Below are 19462 nucleotides of genomic sequence, written 5' to 3'. Positions count from 1 at the left end.
CCTTTATGGGCATTCTCCAAGGACTGTGATCTTCAACATTTCAAGGTTACTCTCATTCATCAAATTTAGGAAATACACAATGCTATTCAATCTACAACATATGTAGGCACCAGGCAACTCTTACAGGCACATCTAAATTCTCTGCAACTGCATCAAATTCAAGGCCTTCAACACAACCAGGATATCACTTCTATCAAGACAGAGATCAATCAAGTAAAGAAGGATATTTCTGACAAATTAGACGCCAAACTCCTAGAAGCTACAATGATTGATATTAAAAGATAGCTAATGAAGAACACTGATCTTGGAACCAAGGTGGATTCCTTGGATAAAAGAATGACTGCTATGGAAGCTTTTCTAACAGCTATTCATCTACATCAAGCACATCAAACAGACATGCTTCAAAAGATAGTGTCAGCACAAACCTCTTTTTATACTCTACATGCTGATAACAAAAAAGGGGAGAAAGAAAGCACTATTGTCCCAATCAGTCAAGAGGGATCAATGAGTGAAGGGGAGTAGAAAGTGCTAAACATCCAAGTCAGCAAAGTAATTGTGCCAACAATTGCTTTCACAAAGCCACCAGTCATGGACATCATTGATATAATAAATCTGGCAGCAGCAAGACTAAACACAGATGAAAAACTGCATTAATGTAGTAGCAGCTGAGAATGAGTTAAAAGAAAAATGGAGAAAGATAGATGCAGAAATTCAACAAAAGTTTGGGCCAATTCAGAAGCCAGACAAAACATTCATTTATCACTCTCAAGTCAAGAACATTTCTGTGAATGAAATGAGTATGAATTATCTGGAGAAAGGCCACACATCTTGCATCAAATCTCCAAAAGCAGATCTAATCATGAAGCCTAAAAGGAACTACTCAAAGTTCTCAGACAAAAATCCTATGGATATTGTGTATGAGACACCTAGGCCAGATGAGAAGAAGCTGTTGATTAGGTCAATTGCCTTTTACAAAGATCCCGTTGATTCAACATTCAAAAGAAGATTAGCCAAGATTTACAAAAATGGTAAGAAAATTTGTGTGGTGGATGGACACCCCATGTTTGTGGAAGCTAAGAAGGAAGAGAAAGAAAGAATTGGGCAAGAAAAGAGGCAAGCTGCTCTAGATGCTAAAAAGCTTAAACAAAAGAAGAAGCAAGCTGCTATCTTGACCAAGCTTCAAGCTGTAAAAACCACAACAGAAATTCCTACACAACCAACTGTAATTGCTGAACCTAAGGATCAGAAAGTGCAAAAAGAACCACAGCAGAAAAGAAGATTCAGATACAAGCTCCATTCCAAGAGAAAATTGGACTTTAGTGATGAAGAAATGGAAGACCAAATTCCTAAAAAGTCCACAACTTCACCTCAAACATCAAAACCCTCAGTGGTATTTGAAGAATTCAAGGTGGTGGATCCAACTAGGAATATTCATGGTGAGCCCATAATTTCAAAGGATGAGCTAGTGGACTGGGATAGTTTGCCAATTCTTGAGCTAAAATTTCCTATCTTCAAGCCAATGAAGACAAAGATTAGAGCAAGTAAGAAAGTGAAACCAGTGACTCTCAAATCCAAGACCCTAGTCAAATCTCAATCCACAGTCAATAAAGGAGATATGTTGTACATCTGTGACATCAAAGAGTTTTCTGACATTAACCTCTACTTAGATGAATTGGAAGAAGTTAGAGGAATTGATGCTTACAGACATCTACCTGAAAGGCTGGTATTCAAATACAAGGGAGGAAAAGAGATAATATGGCCACTTCACAGGATCTTTCTAGAAAGCCAATCTGTTCTAATAAAGATCTACTCATCCTTCAAAAAGAACTTTGGTACAATGTGATTTTAAGGAGACTAGTTCTAAAGAAGATTGAGGAGCTGAGGAGTAATAAAGCCAAAGATGAACTTCCAAAAACTCTATCAATTCCCTTCACATGAAAGAGAGTGCATTTAAGGACTTATTGGTTGATGGAATTCAGGGATGAAAAGGGAGTTAGAAGATTTTTCAGATTGGAGGATCAATTGAGTATCTCTAGCAATGAGACTCTATTGGAAGTGCAAGGAATGCTAGATCTCTCAGAAGCTTATGAACTTAAATTCCAGAGACAACTCCAAAACCAGATAGAAGAGAACAACAGGAGGCTTGGGAAGAAACCTAGACAATCAAGGAAATAGACTTATCTACTCAGACTAGAGGAGCACCTTGATAATGATTGTGAGCTATTCTTTATATACTTTGCATTGTTCAATTTTCAGTAAATATTACAGCACTGATCAGTTTTATCTACTATTTTCAATTTGTATTCTTGGAGTGTTTTGTTATCATCAAGTTTCTCTTAATTTATGGCTACAATTCCAGTAGACATAAATTGGGGGAGATTTTTAGGAATATGTTGTGAACTTAATGATAAATTATACAAAACACCTTAGTAGATTGAACTTAGTGAATTTTATAGCATTCGACGGATGATCAAATATAGTACCGATGGATGATTCAATATAATCTTAATGGATGATGATTTGACATCCATCGAGTGAGTAGCTTATGTAATAATAAGTAGTGTAGCACATTTCTGTAAACAACTTTATGTAGATTCTATAGGAGCTTCTCAGTCATGTTGACTACTAGTAGATATGCAGAATAGGTTGATTAATTGTAAATATGAGATGTCTTGTAATTCTGCATAAGTGAAATGGAGTCAAGTGTCAAATAGCTACCCGACGGATGATCAACAAAGCTACCCGACGGATGATCAACAAAGCTACCCGACGGATAAAAAGCATGTACCCGACGGATGATCAATTCAAATATCTGTTGACAGTGACAACATAGTCACATGCGTTGGGTGTTTACAAAAGGAATGTGGTAGCCTGTTTAGCAGGAAATTGAGAACAAAGAAGCATTACCATTTACATTCAAGGTATGAAGATTTTCAAAGATGCTGGAATAGAGTAATGAAGCAGCATGGAGTTAGACTTGATAGGTTTTGTTTTATTATCCTGTCTTATTACCATGTAAACTTGGTGATATATAAACCAAGTGTAGCTAGTAAAACAAATAACTAAGTAAATATATTTTAGGAGAGAAATAGAAAAACTGTAATTGTCAAGAATTTCTTTGTAGTTTGTTTGTTCAAGTTGTAAAGCAGCTGTGAGCCAATTTGTGCTTCACAGAGTTCTCAAATCGATATATATATATATATATATATATATATATATATCTGGTGGATACATTCAAATCCACCAGAAAGTTTTAAAGACTTATCTTTTTATTACTCTATGTTTGATTTATTTAATCCTTTCATTCGGCACTTTGTAAATCAAAACACACACATATATATATGTCGAGTTAAGAACTGTTTTAAAATCTTGAAAAAGAAGCCAGAATTACATTCAACCTTTTTCTATAATTTTTGTTGTATTGTTAGGGAATAAAAGTGACAATGGAACTGAGTTCAAGAATTCTGTGATGAGATCATTTTGTGAAGAAAATGGGATTATGCATGAGTTTTCTGCAGCTAGAACTCCACAAAAAATGGAGTGGTGGAAAGGAAAAACAGATCTCTCACTGAAGCTATAAGAACAATGCTAGAAGAGTCAAATTTACCAACATATTTTTGGGTTGAAGCTGTGAATACGGCATGCTACACGCAGAATATTTCTTTGGTTAATCAATCAAAATGCATGACACCCTACCAATTGTTCAAGAATAGGAAGCCAACTCTAAATTTCTTACATATCTTTTACTGCAAATTCTATATCTTAAGGAATCAAACTGATCAACATGGAAAGTTTGATGCCAAAGCAGATGAAGGAATTTTTGTTGGATATGTTTGTGGGAAAAGCATATAGAGTCTACAATCTAAGAACCAACATTGTTATGGAATCTGTACATGTTGTGTTTGATGATAAAAAGATTGAAGGACTGCAAGATGGAGATTTCCATGAAAGCCTCAAATTCGATAATGTTGAGATGGTTAGTGATGACAGTGATGATGGAAGTGATCAAGAAATAGTGGCTAAGGACAATGCAGAAAAATTTACAAATAATGAAGTACATAACTCAACATCTGTCGAGTTATATAATGCTTCATCCGTAGGTAGACAATCATCTTCATCCGTCGAGATACAAGTGCATCATCCGTCGGAACAATAAGAGAAGCTGTTACAGAAAGAATCACTTCTTTAAGTCAAAGATCCATAGACTCGGGGGAGTTTCTTATAATCAAAACTCAGTCACACATCAAGAAAACAATGAGGCCTCTTCATCTAGAGTTAATCTACCACAACATAGAAAATGGACTAGAGATCACCCTTTTGAGCTCATTATTAGTGATGCATCTTCTAGAGTTCAAACAAGAAAAGCAACTCAAGAAGAATGTACGTATAGCAGCTTTCTTTCTAAGGAAGAACCAAAGAAGGTAGAAGAAGCTCTGTTGGATCCTGATTGGGTTTTAGCTATGCAGGAAGAGCTAAACCAATTTAAAAGGAATAAGGTATGGAAGCTGGTACCCAAGCCTAAAGGAAAGAATCCAATTGACACCAAGTGGGAATTCAGAAACAAGATGGATGAAAATGGCATAGTTGTTAGAAACAAAGCTAGATTGGTTGCTAAGGGCTACTGTCAACAAGAAGAAATAGATTTTGATGAAACTTTTGCTCCTGTTGCAAGACTTGAAGCCATCAGATTTTTTTTAGCCTATGCAGCATATGCCAACTTCAAAGTCTATCAAATGGATGTCAAAAGTGCCTTTCTGAATGGAGATTTGGAGGAGGAAGTCTATGTCAGTTAGCCTCCTGGTTTTGAAGATTCAAATTTTCCAGAATATGTCTACTATCTTTTGAAAGCACTTTTTGGATTGAAGCAAGCACCTAGAGCCTGGTATGATACTTTGTCAAATTTTCTCTTAGAAAATCACTTCACAAGAGGTATTGTTGACAAAACTTTATTCTTTAAAAATGTTAATGGCTCTAGTACACTTGTTCAAATTTATGTGAATGATATTATATTTGGCTTTGCTAAAATTTTGCCAAATTGATGCAAAGTAAGTATGAAATGAGCATGATGGGAGAACTAACTTACTTTCTTGGTTTACAAGTTAAGCAAGTTAGTGATGGAATATTCATTAGTCAAACTAAATACATTCATGATCTTTTAAAGAAGTTTGATCTAATGGATTGCACATCCGCAAAAACTCTCATGGCCACTGCAACTAAGCTTGAATTGAACACTACTGAAAAGTCTGTGGATATTTTAATCTATAGGGGCATGGTTGGCTTACTTCTGTACTTAACAGCGAGTAGGTAAGATATAATGTTTGCTACTTGTCTTTGTGCTAGATTTCAGGCTGATCCTAGAGAATCTCACTTAGTAGCTATTAAGATAATTTTCAGATATCTCAAGGGAACACCAAAACTTGGCATTTGGTACCCTAGAGATTCTGGTTTTGATCTAACTGGTTATTCAGATGCAGATTATGCAGGTTGTAAAATATATAGAAAAAGTACAGCATGAACCTGTCAATTTCTAGGAAACAAGCTTGTGTCCTGGTGCAGTAAAAAGAAAAATTCAGTTTCTACTTCTACAACTGAAGCTGAATATATTGTTGTTGGTAGTTGATGTGCACAGATTTTATGGATGAAAACCCAATTGTTGGACTATGGTCTTCAAGTGGACATATTTCCTATTTTCTGTGATAACACAAGTACAATTGCCATCACTGAAAATCAAGTACAGCATTCAAGAACAAAGCACATAGACATCAAGTACCACTTCATTAGGGAGCATGTGATGAATGGTACTGTAGAACTTCATTTTGTTCCAAGTGGGAAGCAGCTTGCAGATATCTTTACCAAGCCACTTGATGAATCCACCTTTTCTAGGTTGGTAAGTGAGTTAGGTATGCTTAATTATTCTTAAATTACTTCTGATAATTTTGCAAGTTATGATGTAGCCAGAAACTTAATTGATTTTTCTATTTTAGATGAAATTTTGGTTAAGTCATAATTTACATCTTGACGGATGCTCATTATCCATCGAGTTTGATCATCTGTCGAAATAAAGTAGCTTAGTAAAAATCAATTACTTTTTTGGATTATTTTACCCCCGACGGATAATTGCTTTATTCTCATCCGTCAAATTGTCTATATCTTAGCCGTTAAAAGTACTGAACATTATCCATCGGATATACTTACAGTCTGTAAGTATGTCACGACGGATAATTGACAGAATTTTGACAGTTTATTTTATTTTTGAAATGGCTATTTTGGGCAATTTTGATTGGGTCTTTAATTTTTAACTTTAATTTTTATTCTTTTTTAATATGAGAATACATAAAATCCTCACTTCCAGATTATTTTAGCTTTTATCATTCTCTATTTCTATTGCAACTAAACTGCTATCTTCTTCCTCAAAGCAAAATCCTCTCTCTCACTATAAATTTCCTCACTTTAACAATGGCACTAGTAGTCAAAATCATGTCTCAGTCAGGGTTTATCTATGAGAAGAACAACTTCACTGCTCTTGTGATTAAAGAAATTCTTGCATCTGAAGATTTTCACAAAATGATGGACTTTGTAAAGGGATGCAAACTCAGGTATGCTATGTTGGAATCACCTACAATCTACTGTGAAGTTGTGGAGGAGATATGGACAACTGCTGAGTACCAGTCTAATGACAAAACCGTAACTTTTACTCTTAAAGGTAAGCAATTCTGCATTAAAAGTGATATGATTCAAGCATGTTTTAAGATTCCTGAGAACACTACAACTGAATTACACACATATGCTAATTTAGTTACCATGCTTAATTCTATTGGTTATGCTCTTCCTACCACTAAGTTAAGTGAGATTAGAAGGCTAGGTCTTAGAAAAGAATGGAGTTATTTGTGTGATGTAGTTACCAAAGTGTTTTTTGGTAAGGTAAGTAATTTTGATTATGTCAACACCGCCTTGCTTAACATGCTTTATATGCTAGTTACTGATAAGTACTATAATTTCAGTGACATGATCATGTTTGAGTTAGGTTACAAGTTAGGGGAAATTAAAAATAGAGGTAAAAATGTCTATTATGCTAGATTCTTTATGATTCTTGCTAACCATTTTATTGAGGATATTGTTATTGAGAACCCAACCAAGAAACTGGATTGTTGGGTTCAAGAAAGGAGAGTAATTGCAGATCATAACAGAGCAAGTCATCACAAAGAGGTGCCCATTTTCTATTTTCCAATCATGGAGGGCCCTCAGGTAAGTAAGGTAAACACCACTGTCTCTACTACTTAAACCTCCCAAATTTATTTGCTTTTGAGTGTGTCAATGACCCAACAGATGCCAACCCAAGCCACCAAAATAAAAAATTCAAAATCCAAACCAAAAAAAACCCCACTAGTTTCTCTCAAAAGAAACTAGTTGCAAAATCTACCAAAATTAAAGAGGGGAGTGTGAAGGGTGGTAAGGTAGGTGAGGGACAGGGTGAACATCAAAGAAACCCCAAGAATAAGGATAGAGAGGTAAGTGTACGCAAGCCTAGCCACACCACATTTTCCCAACAAACTATGGTGATTAATAAGGAAATAAGCACAACTCTAGTTTCATCCTCCCGAAAGGATGTTACTATTGAAACAAGCTCCCAACCCAGAGCACATGCCAAAGGGGTAAGTGACACAAGATCACCCCAAACTTATGCCAGAAAGAAGAGATCCAAAACCATTGGGGATGTACAGGGAACACACACAGTGCAAACTGACGCTAAAGCCTCAGTCACTGCACCATCTCAAATTCAAATTGATGTGGCTCCAATAAATGTGGAGTCACAGCCAAAATCTTTAATCATGGAAGCACCACAAACACCAAACTCTCCCACAAATTCTCTGGATATGGATATGATCAACACATCAATTCCTGATTCCCCTTCTTTAACTCTGTTGGGGAAGCCAAAATCTAGTGCAAGTGAGCATCATCTTTTAGATGATTTGTTGGCCCACTTGCCAATTCTTTCAGGAACTATTGAGACATTTGTGCCCAAATTATCGTCAATCTGCACAGAGTCAACAATAGTCTCCACTCCAAACTCATTCAATTATTCTATTCCAGTGTATATTGTTCATCCGTTGGTTAGTGATTGTATCCTGGCAGATGTGCCTAACAGCAGTCATCCGTCGGCTATCATAACTACTACCCCGATGGATGTTCCTCATCCGTCGGTACTCACTACACACACTGAAATTTCAACAATTGTTACAAGTGTAGATTAGTTAGTAGTTGTACAATCACTCTTAGGACTGAGGGAAGGGAGTGAATTAAGTGAGAGGCTGAGTTGCTCTCAGGCAAAAGGAGAGGAAAGGTGTGAACAAATGAGTGAGAGGAGTTCCAACTTAGTAGGTGAAGGTGAGGGTGTGAGGATGGTGAGCCAAGAGGAGCCCTTGATGCAAAAAAAGGGAGAAAATGAGAGAAAAGTAGGCACAACTGAATGGGAAGAGCCCATTGTAAGTGAGTTAATGGATGTCAATGAGGATGACAAGAGACAGCTAATTCAGCAAGCATATCAAGCTGTTTTAAACTTTGTTTCTTTTGAAGCTGAGGCATTTACTCACCCTATGGCAGCATGTCAAGTTCTAGGTGAACGGGACAATGTGGCTGCAGAAAAGATACTTAACTTGGTGCATACAACTGCTTCAATGTAAAGAGCAAAGGATGTCATTACAGCCATGCCACCTAAAGTTGGTGATGATGTTGACTATGGAACTGGTGAGTCTGAAGAGTTCTTTGGAGATGAAGATGGTGATGAAGAAGAGTTCATGGACATAGGGGGAGAAGTAGGAACTAGCTCTAGATCAAACATTCCACCTTGGGTGTTTTCTAAAGAGTGTGATGAGCAATATTTCAAGATAACTCTTTTTCATATCATTCAACAGACACACACTGCTCTTCAAGCCACTACTAATGCTAGCACCAAGAAGCTTCTACAAGCACACCTTTAGAACTGTGTGTTTACAGCGGTATCAAAGGAATTATCTGGAGAAATCAGGAGATTTGAATTAGAACTGTGTGTTTGCGGAAAAGATGAAGAGATTTTCCGTACTATGACTTTTCAGCCATCATTGTTGGAAAAGATACAGAAATGTCAGGAAGAAGTGATGAAACAGGAGAATAATCAACTGACCGGAGAAGAGATTTGTACTCAAAGGGATGAATAAGTTATATTAAGGTTTTCCCCAAGAATTTGGATTCCTCTTGTGACTAAATTGAAGAATGAGATATTGCAAGAAGCTCATAATTCTAGATTTTCAATCCATCTGGGAAGCACCAAGATGTACTAGGACTTGAAGCAGAACTTTTGGTAGCCAAATATGAAGCGAGAAGTAGTAGAATGGGTTACGAGGTGTTATACTTGTCAGAAAGTGAAGGTAGAACATCAAAGACCAAGTGGATTAATTCAGCCTTTAAAGATTCCAGAATGGAAGTGGGAAAACATTGCCATGGACTTTATAGTAGGATTACCACATGACGCTATATGGGTTATAGTTGATCGCCTTACGAAGTTGGCGCATTTTCTTCCGATTAACGAGAGGTCTTTATTGGACAGATTGGTCCACCTGTATGTGTGTGAAATCGTATTACGACATGGCGTACCTGTATCAATAGTTTCGGACAGAGATCCACGATTTAACTCGAGATTCTGGAAGCAATTTCAAGAAAGTCTTGGCACCAAGTTGAATATGAGTACGGCGTATAATCCACAAACTGATGGTCAAAGCGAGAGGATAATTAAAACAATTGAAGACATGTTGCGTAGCTGTGCGATTGATTTTGCGGGAAGTTGGGAGGACAACCTGCCATTGGTAGAATTCTCCTATAACAACAACTATCACACCAGTATTGGCATGCCACCATATGAAGCTTTATACGGACGAAAATGCAGATCACCAACCAGCTGGGATGAAGTTGAAGAAAGAAAGATTTTAGGCCCAGAATTGGTGCAACAAATGCATGAGACAGTCAAATTGATTCAGAAGAGATTACTTGCTGCTCAATATAGGCAAAGAAAGTATGCAGAACCGGCACGTAAGGATATCAGATTCCAAGTAGGTGAAGTCGTATTACTGAAAGTATCACCGAGGAAAGGGTTGTCTCGATTTGGCAAGAAAGGGAAGTTAGCACCTAGATATATTGGTCCTTTTGAAGTTTTGAGTCAAGTAGGGAAGGTGGCCTATGAATTAGCTTTGCTGCCTCGGTATCAGCATGTGCATAACGTGTTTTATGTGTCATTACTTAAGAAATATAATCCTGATGCCAACCATATGATAGAATATGAACATATAGAGATTCAGGCAGACCTGTCATTTGTGGAGCAGTCAAAATACTCGACTGGCAAGAGAAGAGTCTTAGAAATAAGTTGGTCAAGTTGGTAAGAGTACTTTGGAGAAATCCTAAGGTTGAAGAGTCAACGTGGGAACTAGAGTCGGATATGCGTAGCCGGTATCCTCACTTATTCTCCTAAATTCTGAGGACAGAATCCTTAAAGGGGGAGAGGATGTTACAACCGGTATTTCTAAACCCTATCTATATATAATTATGTGTTTATAATTAAAATTAAAATTATATGGAATTATAAATGTGGATGATCTATATGACTGAGTGCCTGTAAACTAAGTGTTTAATGTATTAGTTTATATAAAAAAATTGAAAAGAAAATCTTATTATTTAGTTTTGTAAATGATAATCAAAAGTCCTTCATTTTATATGAAAAATCGATTTTAAAAATCTTTTAACAATAAACTTTCAAATTTTATATCATTAAATTTCTAAAATCATAAACTATTTTATGATATTTATTTTGTAATTTATGGAGGTGCATTTATATTTATAAAAATTGTTTTATATAAATTAGTTGGTTTTTAAATTGGAAATTACTTAGTTGCCCATGCATGCAAATACCCTCCAATTCAATTTAAAAGGGCATAAGAGATAATTTATACCCCACTAACCTTCTTCTATCCACCAAAAGACTAAACTACCCTTGCATGCACTTTTGCTTGGTTATTGGAGAAGGGCACTTTAGTACATTCCAAATTCCACTATTGAATTAGTGCATCATGAACCATAAAGAGAGGAGATAACCCAAAACTATACTCCACTCAAGCTCATCATTTTCACTCTCAAATTTTCTCTCTTCCCCCTCTCTTTTTCTTCATTTGGCCGAAGCCCCTTCCCCCATTCCCTTCAATTTTTCTTCATCAAATCCTTACCATTCAAGTATAATTCCATTACCCATTCATATAATATACACTTTATAAGAAGTTCCATGCTGAGGAGATGGAGTTTAATGCTCGCATGTCTTGATTTTATGTGATCTCCAAAGAGAAACTCTTAATTCATGTGGATTAAAGAGTTCTCTATGAGATATACTTTTTATGTGCATAAACTAAGTGTTTCCATGAATAAAACTCTTTTAAAACCTTTGCATGCTACTTATATTTAGTTGTAAAGTCATATTCTACTTTTCATGTTAGAGATAGGGCATTATTTTCAAGTATAATCATGTTATATATGCTCTCCTTTTCGAAAATGTACATGCATACTTAGTTTGTGTTAAATTCGACCTTATATGTGCATAAAACGAATTGTTTCCTTGATATTATGCTTGATCTTAGTTGTTTAAAGGTAGTGTGCATGATCTTTTGAAGTAGTTAAGTATTTTAAGTCGAATTTATGAGCTAATAACCCTCTTGTTTAGTCGAACTTGATTTAGTGATCATCTTGAGTTGCATGTTAAGTTTTATTTTGCATGTTGGTACTATAGGGCTTGGATGATCTCCATTATTTGTTGAGGCCTTATTTTAGAGTCTTATAGTAGGAAATTTGCCTTCGTTGAGATTTAATTCTTGGTTTTAAAGTGGGAGTTAAGGTGGAAAGGCTAGGATAGAATCCTGAAATTTTTTCCAGATTTGCATGTGAGTTTTGTGTTGATTTTGAATGGGCATTTCTTATGCATTGTTAGGACCAAGCCACGGGGAGTTAAGACTTGGGGTATAATTGAGTCTAGAAATCACAAATTAGAGAAAACCAACCATTTAGTGAGGTGCACACACCAAACTTTAGAATATGTCCAGCAGGGGAGAGTTTTATTGCAACTTAGAAATAAGGACTTTTGACCATGTCATGGGTAGGCCCTCACTAGGCCTTGGTTAGCCTTAGTTATAGGGAGTGTCAGAGGAGATTTTCCGGCCATAGTTCATAGGAATTGAGTTAGAATCATGTGTCATAAGCTAGTGCAAAAACTGGACACTTTTCTGTCCAGAAAACAGGGGAACATTGGACTTTAAGCTTAGGCCCGGGTAGGCGTAAGCTAGGCCCTTGAGCCACACCAATTTTTAGAGTTGACTTATGGTCATAAGAGTCTAGTGTAGATGTTTGAGAGGTAAACTTGAAGCTTAATGGTGTCAATTATACTCATAAACCCATTGGTGTCACCCTAAAATTACTATAATGAGCAAAATCACTTAACCATTAGTTTTAGGGCACTTATGAGTGAGGCCTAGGTTGACCACCAAAGTTTTAAGATAGGATGAGGCCATTAGAATGTAAGGCCTAAGTCAGGGTCCATAAGAACTTGATGGTTTAGAAAAGGCACTTCGAGTTATGAGGACGATATTAAGAGTTTTGGTTAGTTTAGCATAACTAAGTGACTTGAGTAAGTGGAGTGAGATCATCCAAGTATAGTGATGCAATATAGTGTGTATAGATATATTATTATGTACTTAAATGTGCTATGTGAACATGAGTGGCTATGTGAACTATTATGCTTATAAGGTAATTATAAGCGTTTATGTGTATATAGGCCTAAGTGCCAATGTGCGTAATTTCGGCTTATAATTAGGTTGAGTTAGAGAGTATATATTATAATCAGGATATTATTATTTTATGTAGGCTCTCGAGACGAGGGTAAACTTTCCATTAAAGTCGAGTGAAGCTCCAGTTTCTCCCACCTGCCAGTCAAGTCAAGCCTTTCTCAAGGCAAGTGATTCAACCTACCTTTTTGTTTATACTGCAAGATAGTGTTAGCCCAACTTTTATATATGATGCGAGTATTCTAATTTACCTTGATATATATGATCCAAATGGTTTCAAATCTATCTTCCGTATTATATGCAAATGCCATGAACCCTCAAGTATCTATTGTAAGTAGTTTAACTTTGCTTGGAGATTTCTATGCAAGTAATTCAAAAGTCATACCATGCTAATATACCAAGTCATTGTGATGTGGAACCCTGTGCAAGTTATACTCAGTAACCTTATCTTGATACCTAAAAGTCAACTATCCCTTAAAAGTCGTTCAAGATCGCTTGATAACCCTATTCTTACCCCTAAAACATGATACCCTGTTATACTTTGAACTGATGCTCACTTTCTTTATATTTCAATAAATATGTCTTATCTGGAACCATTACCTTGAACCTAGTTTGACTTAGTTTCTTCATACTATCCGATAGCCCTGCTAAATCTCATTGTCAAATTCCTTGTGAATAGAAACCTTGCAATTCCCTTGATAAAGTGTAGTCTAGTTGATCATGGCCTTGAAATTTATTGGACCTATTCCTTATGCTTCAAAGTTGATCTAGAACCCTTGATAAAGATGCTCACTGTTTAAGAGATTAACACTCACTTGACATCAGATTTTAAAATAAAAAGTTAAAATTTGGATTTTCAGTCCCAAAGGGGGATAAATATTTTCTTTAGATAGTGGATCTGGACTGAGACGCAAGTCCTTTCCGCTCTTAATTTGTAGGCTTAAAAGTTGCCTAGGGATCCCATTAATGTTCTAGAACCCAGCGAGGTTCGGGATAACTTCGCGGCTGATCACCGGCTGTAATCCGTAGTGTCATAAAATGGTTTTTGATAAGGAAATGGTTTTGAATGGTTTTATTACAATAAAAGATGCCATCATCCTAAAAGTTTATCTCCTGATACAATATTTTTGAATCTTTCAATTCCATTGTTAATGTATTATTCTTGTTTATGTATATTATAGCGCTTGTTGAGAATTTGGCTCACTACTTGCTTACCCTGATATTACAGCTAGCAGATATGATTAGATTCAAGCAGACAGCATGTAAGACTTGTGATACCGATTTGTATGTTCGAGCTCAGGTAGTTAGTGATTTTGTGTGTGAGGACTCGATATTGGAATCAGGTTGTAATAGTTAATAGTGTTGGGCTGTTCCAAACCCTAAACTGTAAAGATCTTGGATTCAGATGTATTTACTTCCTTTTATTAACTAATATAATTACTCGTATATTGTGTTTTGTAAATGTTTAGGGCGTGTCAAATTAAATTAAACTAATTTGAATTATTTATAAAATTAATTAAGTTTGACTTAATTAATTAGATAAATAATGATATTCGAATTTACTATAATATTAATTATGAAATTTATTTGGTAAATAATTAAGTGAGACTTAATTATAATACAAATAGGAATTTCGAATTAATAATAACTCCTAATTAGTTAAGGGTTATAATTTGTTTTTCTACTCTCTATATAATATCTCCTGGGGCTGATTTTATATGCAAGACTTTTACTAAAACCCTAGCCACCAAGAGAGAAGATGGAGAGAGTAAGAAAAAATGAGTTTATTCTAGTACATCCAATCCTTGAGTTCAAGCATTCGTGTGGATACCGATATAGCGTAGATCGCAAGAGCGGGATGCGTGGTGATTGAACAATCTTTGAATATCCATTATTCAACCAATTTGTAAAGTTTCTTAAGGTAAACCCTTCAAGAATATGAGGAGAAGGCTGGCCCAATGGTTTCCTATGGTGATGGTAATGTAGGAAAAATACTGGGATATAGAAATATAATCATTGGAAATGTCATCATCTCAAACGTAGCTCTGGTAGATGGACTGAAGCACAATCAGTTGAGCATCAGTCAAATTACTGATAGAGGTTTATATGTTCTGTTCTATGATACTCACTGTGAAGTAGTTCATACGATGACAAATATTTTTTTTTTCAAAGCTTACAGACATGAAAACATTTATGAAGCCAAACTTTATATAAATACTTATGGTCCTGAAACTTGTTTGGTAACCAAGGCACCAGTAGATAAAGGTTGAAAAAGAAGACACTCATGAAAATGTTGTAATTATACACAAAAAGCTTAAATCAGGAATGGAGGAAAATCCTAATGATCTTGAGTCAAGTTTATGATAATGCACAAGTTCAGGGGGAGCAACATCAATTAATTCAATCAGGAACTGATAGCAGTGTTATGGAGGGAGCTTCGCATGGAACTAATGATGTAATTCAATTACTAATAATTTGTCAATTTCTGACAGATTGATTAATGCTGACGAGATTCATGAATTCACTACTAAATCCATATGTGCAATTGCTGAGGGGGAGACTCATGATTAAATTATTGATTTTTGGATTGCAAATATTATCTCAACTTATGATGGAAAAGACCTGATTTTTCTTAAAAGGACGGTAACCTTATTTCTTTCATGATTCTAATTTATGCAAATTTTGTTTTATTCTTTATAGGCTAATCATGATAAATTGGTCTTCAGTATCCGTTTATACTTGGGAGTAGTAGAAAATAAGCAGACTTTGCTTTTTTACTTGCATAGATATGCGTAATATCATGCATGATGTCCTCATTATTACATGATTATCAATAGAGTCTCTTCAGTTCCTCTCGGCTCCTTTATATAATCATGCAACACATCTCAAAAATAACTCACCCTCTGCAAAACAAAACTCTTCACTTTCTCTTCATAACCCTAAATCTTTTTGCTCATCAAACACATGAACCAAATCCAATTTTACACTCAAAATCACGGATCGTTCATTTATGTTCACAATATGATCGAGGGATGCCTTTACTTCAACCCTCTTTGACTTTGTGTCCAGGTAAACCATCAGGTTTACCATCATGCTAACATTACTGAGTCAGTAGTTGATGCCTTCTCTTGGGATGATTAAATGGAGCTCCAGTTTTTCACACTGGGGACTCAACTGGAAGAGGAAAGGAGAGAGGAAGAGGCGAACCAGCACCGCCGTGCAACAATGAAATTGCAAGAGAACATTATTTCTCTTGCATTCTCTATGTCGAGGATCTATCATCACCGGGCGATGAATATACTTGAAGAAAAGAAGATGAAGAAAGAGTAGATTCTAGCTTTCGGAGTTAGGACTATTTTTTAAAATCTTTTGTATTTTTAATTTGTAATCATCTTTTATCATCAATGAAAATTATTGTACTTTTCTTTATGACTGTTCATATTCTATTCTGCCATGCATGTATGAAAATTGAATATCTTGATAATGCATGTGTAAAACTAATTTCCATTTTAGTTACTTGTGATAAATGAAGAACAATTAGAGTACAAAGTTTCAAGAAGCAACAAATGATAAAGAGACACTTGATGAAAGGTCCATTCTTAATCTCATATTACGATAATAAAAAATTTAATATAAAAAATGTGTGTGTGGATGTTTTTGTCTAACAAAATGCCTCACAAGTACAGTTTTCCAAATCCTGACACTATGCAACATGACACATCCAATTCTATTCCTGACCCAAGTGTTTCTCTTAAAATTACCAAATCTAGACACAATATCACCTCTGGTTCTTCTGAAATGGAATCAGTTGCAAAATCAAATCCAATAGCTAGGACTGATGTGTCTAAAAACAATCAGGTTCAAAGATTGGTTCACTTTCACTAAAATCATTGGAGAAACAAGGTGGAGGAAGGAAGGAAAATGTTCCATCATTCACAATCATCAAGGAGAATGTAGGTAGAAAGAAAAGGAAGACTACATCTTATGTTAAGCTAGTAGATGAGCCATCAGACAGTGATACTGATAGTGATGGTCCAATTGTTTTTAAGTTGCCTGCTAGACCAATGGATATTACTGGAACTAGTATAGAAGAAGCAAGAGCTAACAAGATAGTAGCTAGTCATGTGCAAAAGAAATGAAGACTAGTGAAAGCAGCTGAGAAGGATCAGGCAAAACAAGATCAAGATTGCTTGGAAGTATTAGCTCAAGTTGCCCTTGCTCAGGAAACTGCAAATCTTGACAAGTTTTTATCAGTTTCTGATCTCACATAGATAAATCTTGATAAGACTGAAAGAAAGGCTACAAACAACACAGTATATGTTAGAAAGCAGTCCAAGTAGCAATATCTGCAGGGGTATAATACACAAGAACCATTTTCTCAATGTGAAGATGCAAATGTTCATGCCCCTATTACACAAGAACCACTTGCTCAAAGTGTAGGTGCAAGCACTGAAATTGATCGAAATATTCCTGACATTTGTCGAGGAAGTCATATTGCTATTGATGCTGATATTTAGATGACAGTACAAGAAAGGGAAGCTCATCAGAAGCATATTGCTATATTGGATGTTGTCATCAATGATCCTATCTTTGAGGGAAACACACAATAACCTTTAGTTCAAAGGATTGAAGAAGTTTCCACACCTCAAGTCCCACAAGAACAAACAGTTGAAAGTACTGTTGCAGACTCAGTATCAAATCCTGACATAGGATCAATTCCTGACAAGCATCAAATCTCTGACACGAGGTCAATTCCTGATGAAGCTGTTCCTGATTACACATCATAATGTACTGTCACTTCTAAGGATAACACTGAAGCCATTTTGGTGCACCACTCAAAGAAATATTAATGGTGTCTCACACTCATGGTACAATTCTTTCTTTATCTAATAGAATGATTATAAATAGGACTATTAATAGGGATACCTCTATTTATATGACTATAGACCACTCCTCTTTTCCACCTCTTATATCTTCATTTCCTAGTGAGTTGAAACTTTCTAGTGAGAATGTGAGAAAAGATCAAGAGAAAAACAGAATTATTGAGAGGTAGTCTCCTATACTGGCAAAAGGTGAGGTAGATTTAAGTGACAAAAGTGAGCTAGATATTACTATTGAAAGTAATATATGTGTGAGAAGTGATGAGATCACTTTAAAAGGAAAGAGAGATTTAGGTTTTGGTTCTCTTATTTCCGGTTCATCGCAGGCAACTAATCCTTTTAAGTCAAATATTGATTTAAAGCTCAAAGGAAAAGTTCATGCTTCTATTTCTGATGATCCTAAGACATTTTCTGATCCTGATGATGAGTTTGGAGATTCTGATGATGTAAATCTTGATGATGCTGCTCTGAAAGCTGGAATAGAAGCATCTAAATTGTCTAATTTTGGTTCATCATCTGGTCATGCTCATGTTCTTAATTCTCATAGAACTCATGAATGGAATCATTCTTGGAGCTTACCTAGTGAGAAGATTTCTCTGGAATCTGCTCAGACTCTGGCTGATCATGCTGTTCATTTAATTTATGATCCTGATATTAAAGCTTCTAACAAGACCACAACAGTTTTACTCAAAGAATTTCATTCTTCTGTCTCTGCACTCAAGCAAGATACTGTTAATCTTAGAGAAGAGATTTCTGATCTTTCTGTGACTACTAAAGGTACAAACACACACACAATGGCTTGATAAAAAGGATGTTTACTTTGGAAGCAAAACATGATCATATATCTGAGAAGCTGACAGCTCTGGAAGCTGGTCAGAATGCTACGAATTCTAAATTGGATGTTATTTTCTCTCTTCTAAAGAAGACCTTTAATGCTGTGATAGTTCAAACTAGATCTGGAATTCTACATCAAACTACATAGTCAACTCAAGTCTCTAAAGGTAGATCACATGGATCTAAATTGGAAGCTGCTCTTGTTACTTGAAGTTCAATTTATGATGACAAAGATACAAGTTCTGATTCGGTTCCTGACAATGACAGAGTGATAATTATTCCTTATTCTGTTAAAACTGAAGAAGAAGAAAAAGAAGAAATTTTGTTTCAGGTGGATTTACAGATTCTTTCTACTTATGTTGAAGCCTTTAATGCTGAAAATTTCAAGGAAGAAGAAATGGTTTTTGATAGAGAAGAAAGAGCACAGGAAGTAAAAATTAGAATTTCTGTTAACAAATATAATATGTGGGACATAACGTGCAATTATTTTTGCTAATAAATGTATATTCTGTATGTATTCTGTGAATTATTTGTTAAGTGGTATATGTGTTTGTATGTTTAAATATGATATAGTTTGAGTATTTTAATTTTTATATGTCCAAAATAAAGTGTAGATAATTGTCATATTTTTCTATTAATTTTTATGTTATTTTATGGTTTTATAAAAGATTTATGGATTTAATAAATTATTTTTCCGAGTATTTATAAATTATTTTGTATAATCACGAACCAACTGACTTCACCCGTTTTTACGTTTTTACAATATGAAACTCTTCCGCGAACTCCTTCCTAACCTAATTCCAATATTCTGAGCATTTTCCATGTTTTGACTTTTTCGATCCGGCATACGATTTTCGCCGTGCAGGTCCTGGCGCAATATTTCGATACAAAATTCGTTTC

The sequence above is a fragment of the Apium graveolens genome, chromosome 6, assembly GCF_009905375.1.
Source record: "Apium graveolens cultivar Ventura chromosome 6, ASM990537v1, whole genome shotgun sequence".
In the NCBI taxonomy this organism is placed as follows: domain Eukaryota; kingdom Viridiplantae; phylum Streptophyta; class Magnoliopsida; order Apiales; family Apiaceae; genus Apium; species Apium graveolens.
This window is presented reverse-complemented; position numbering follows the sequence as displayed.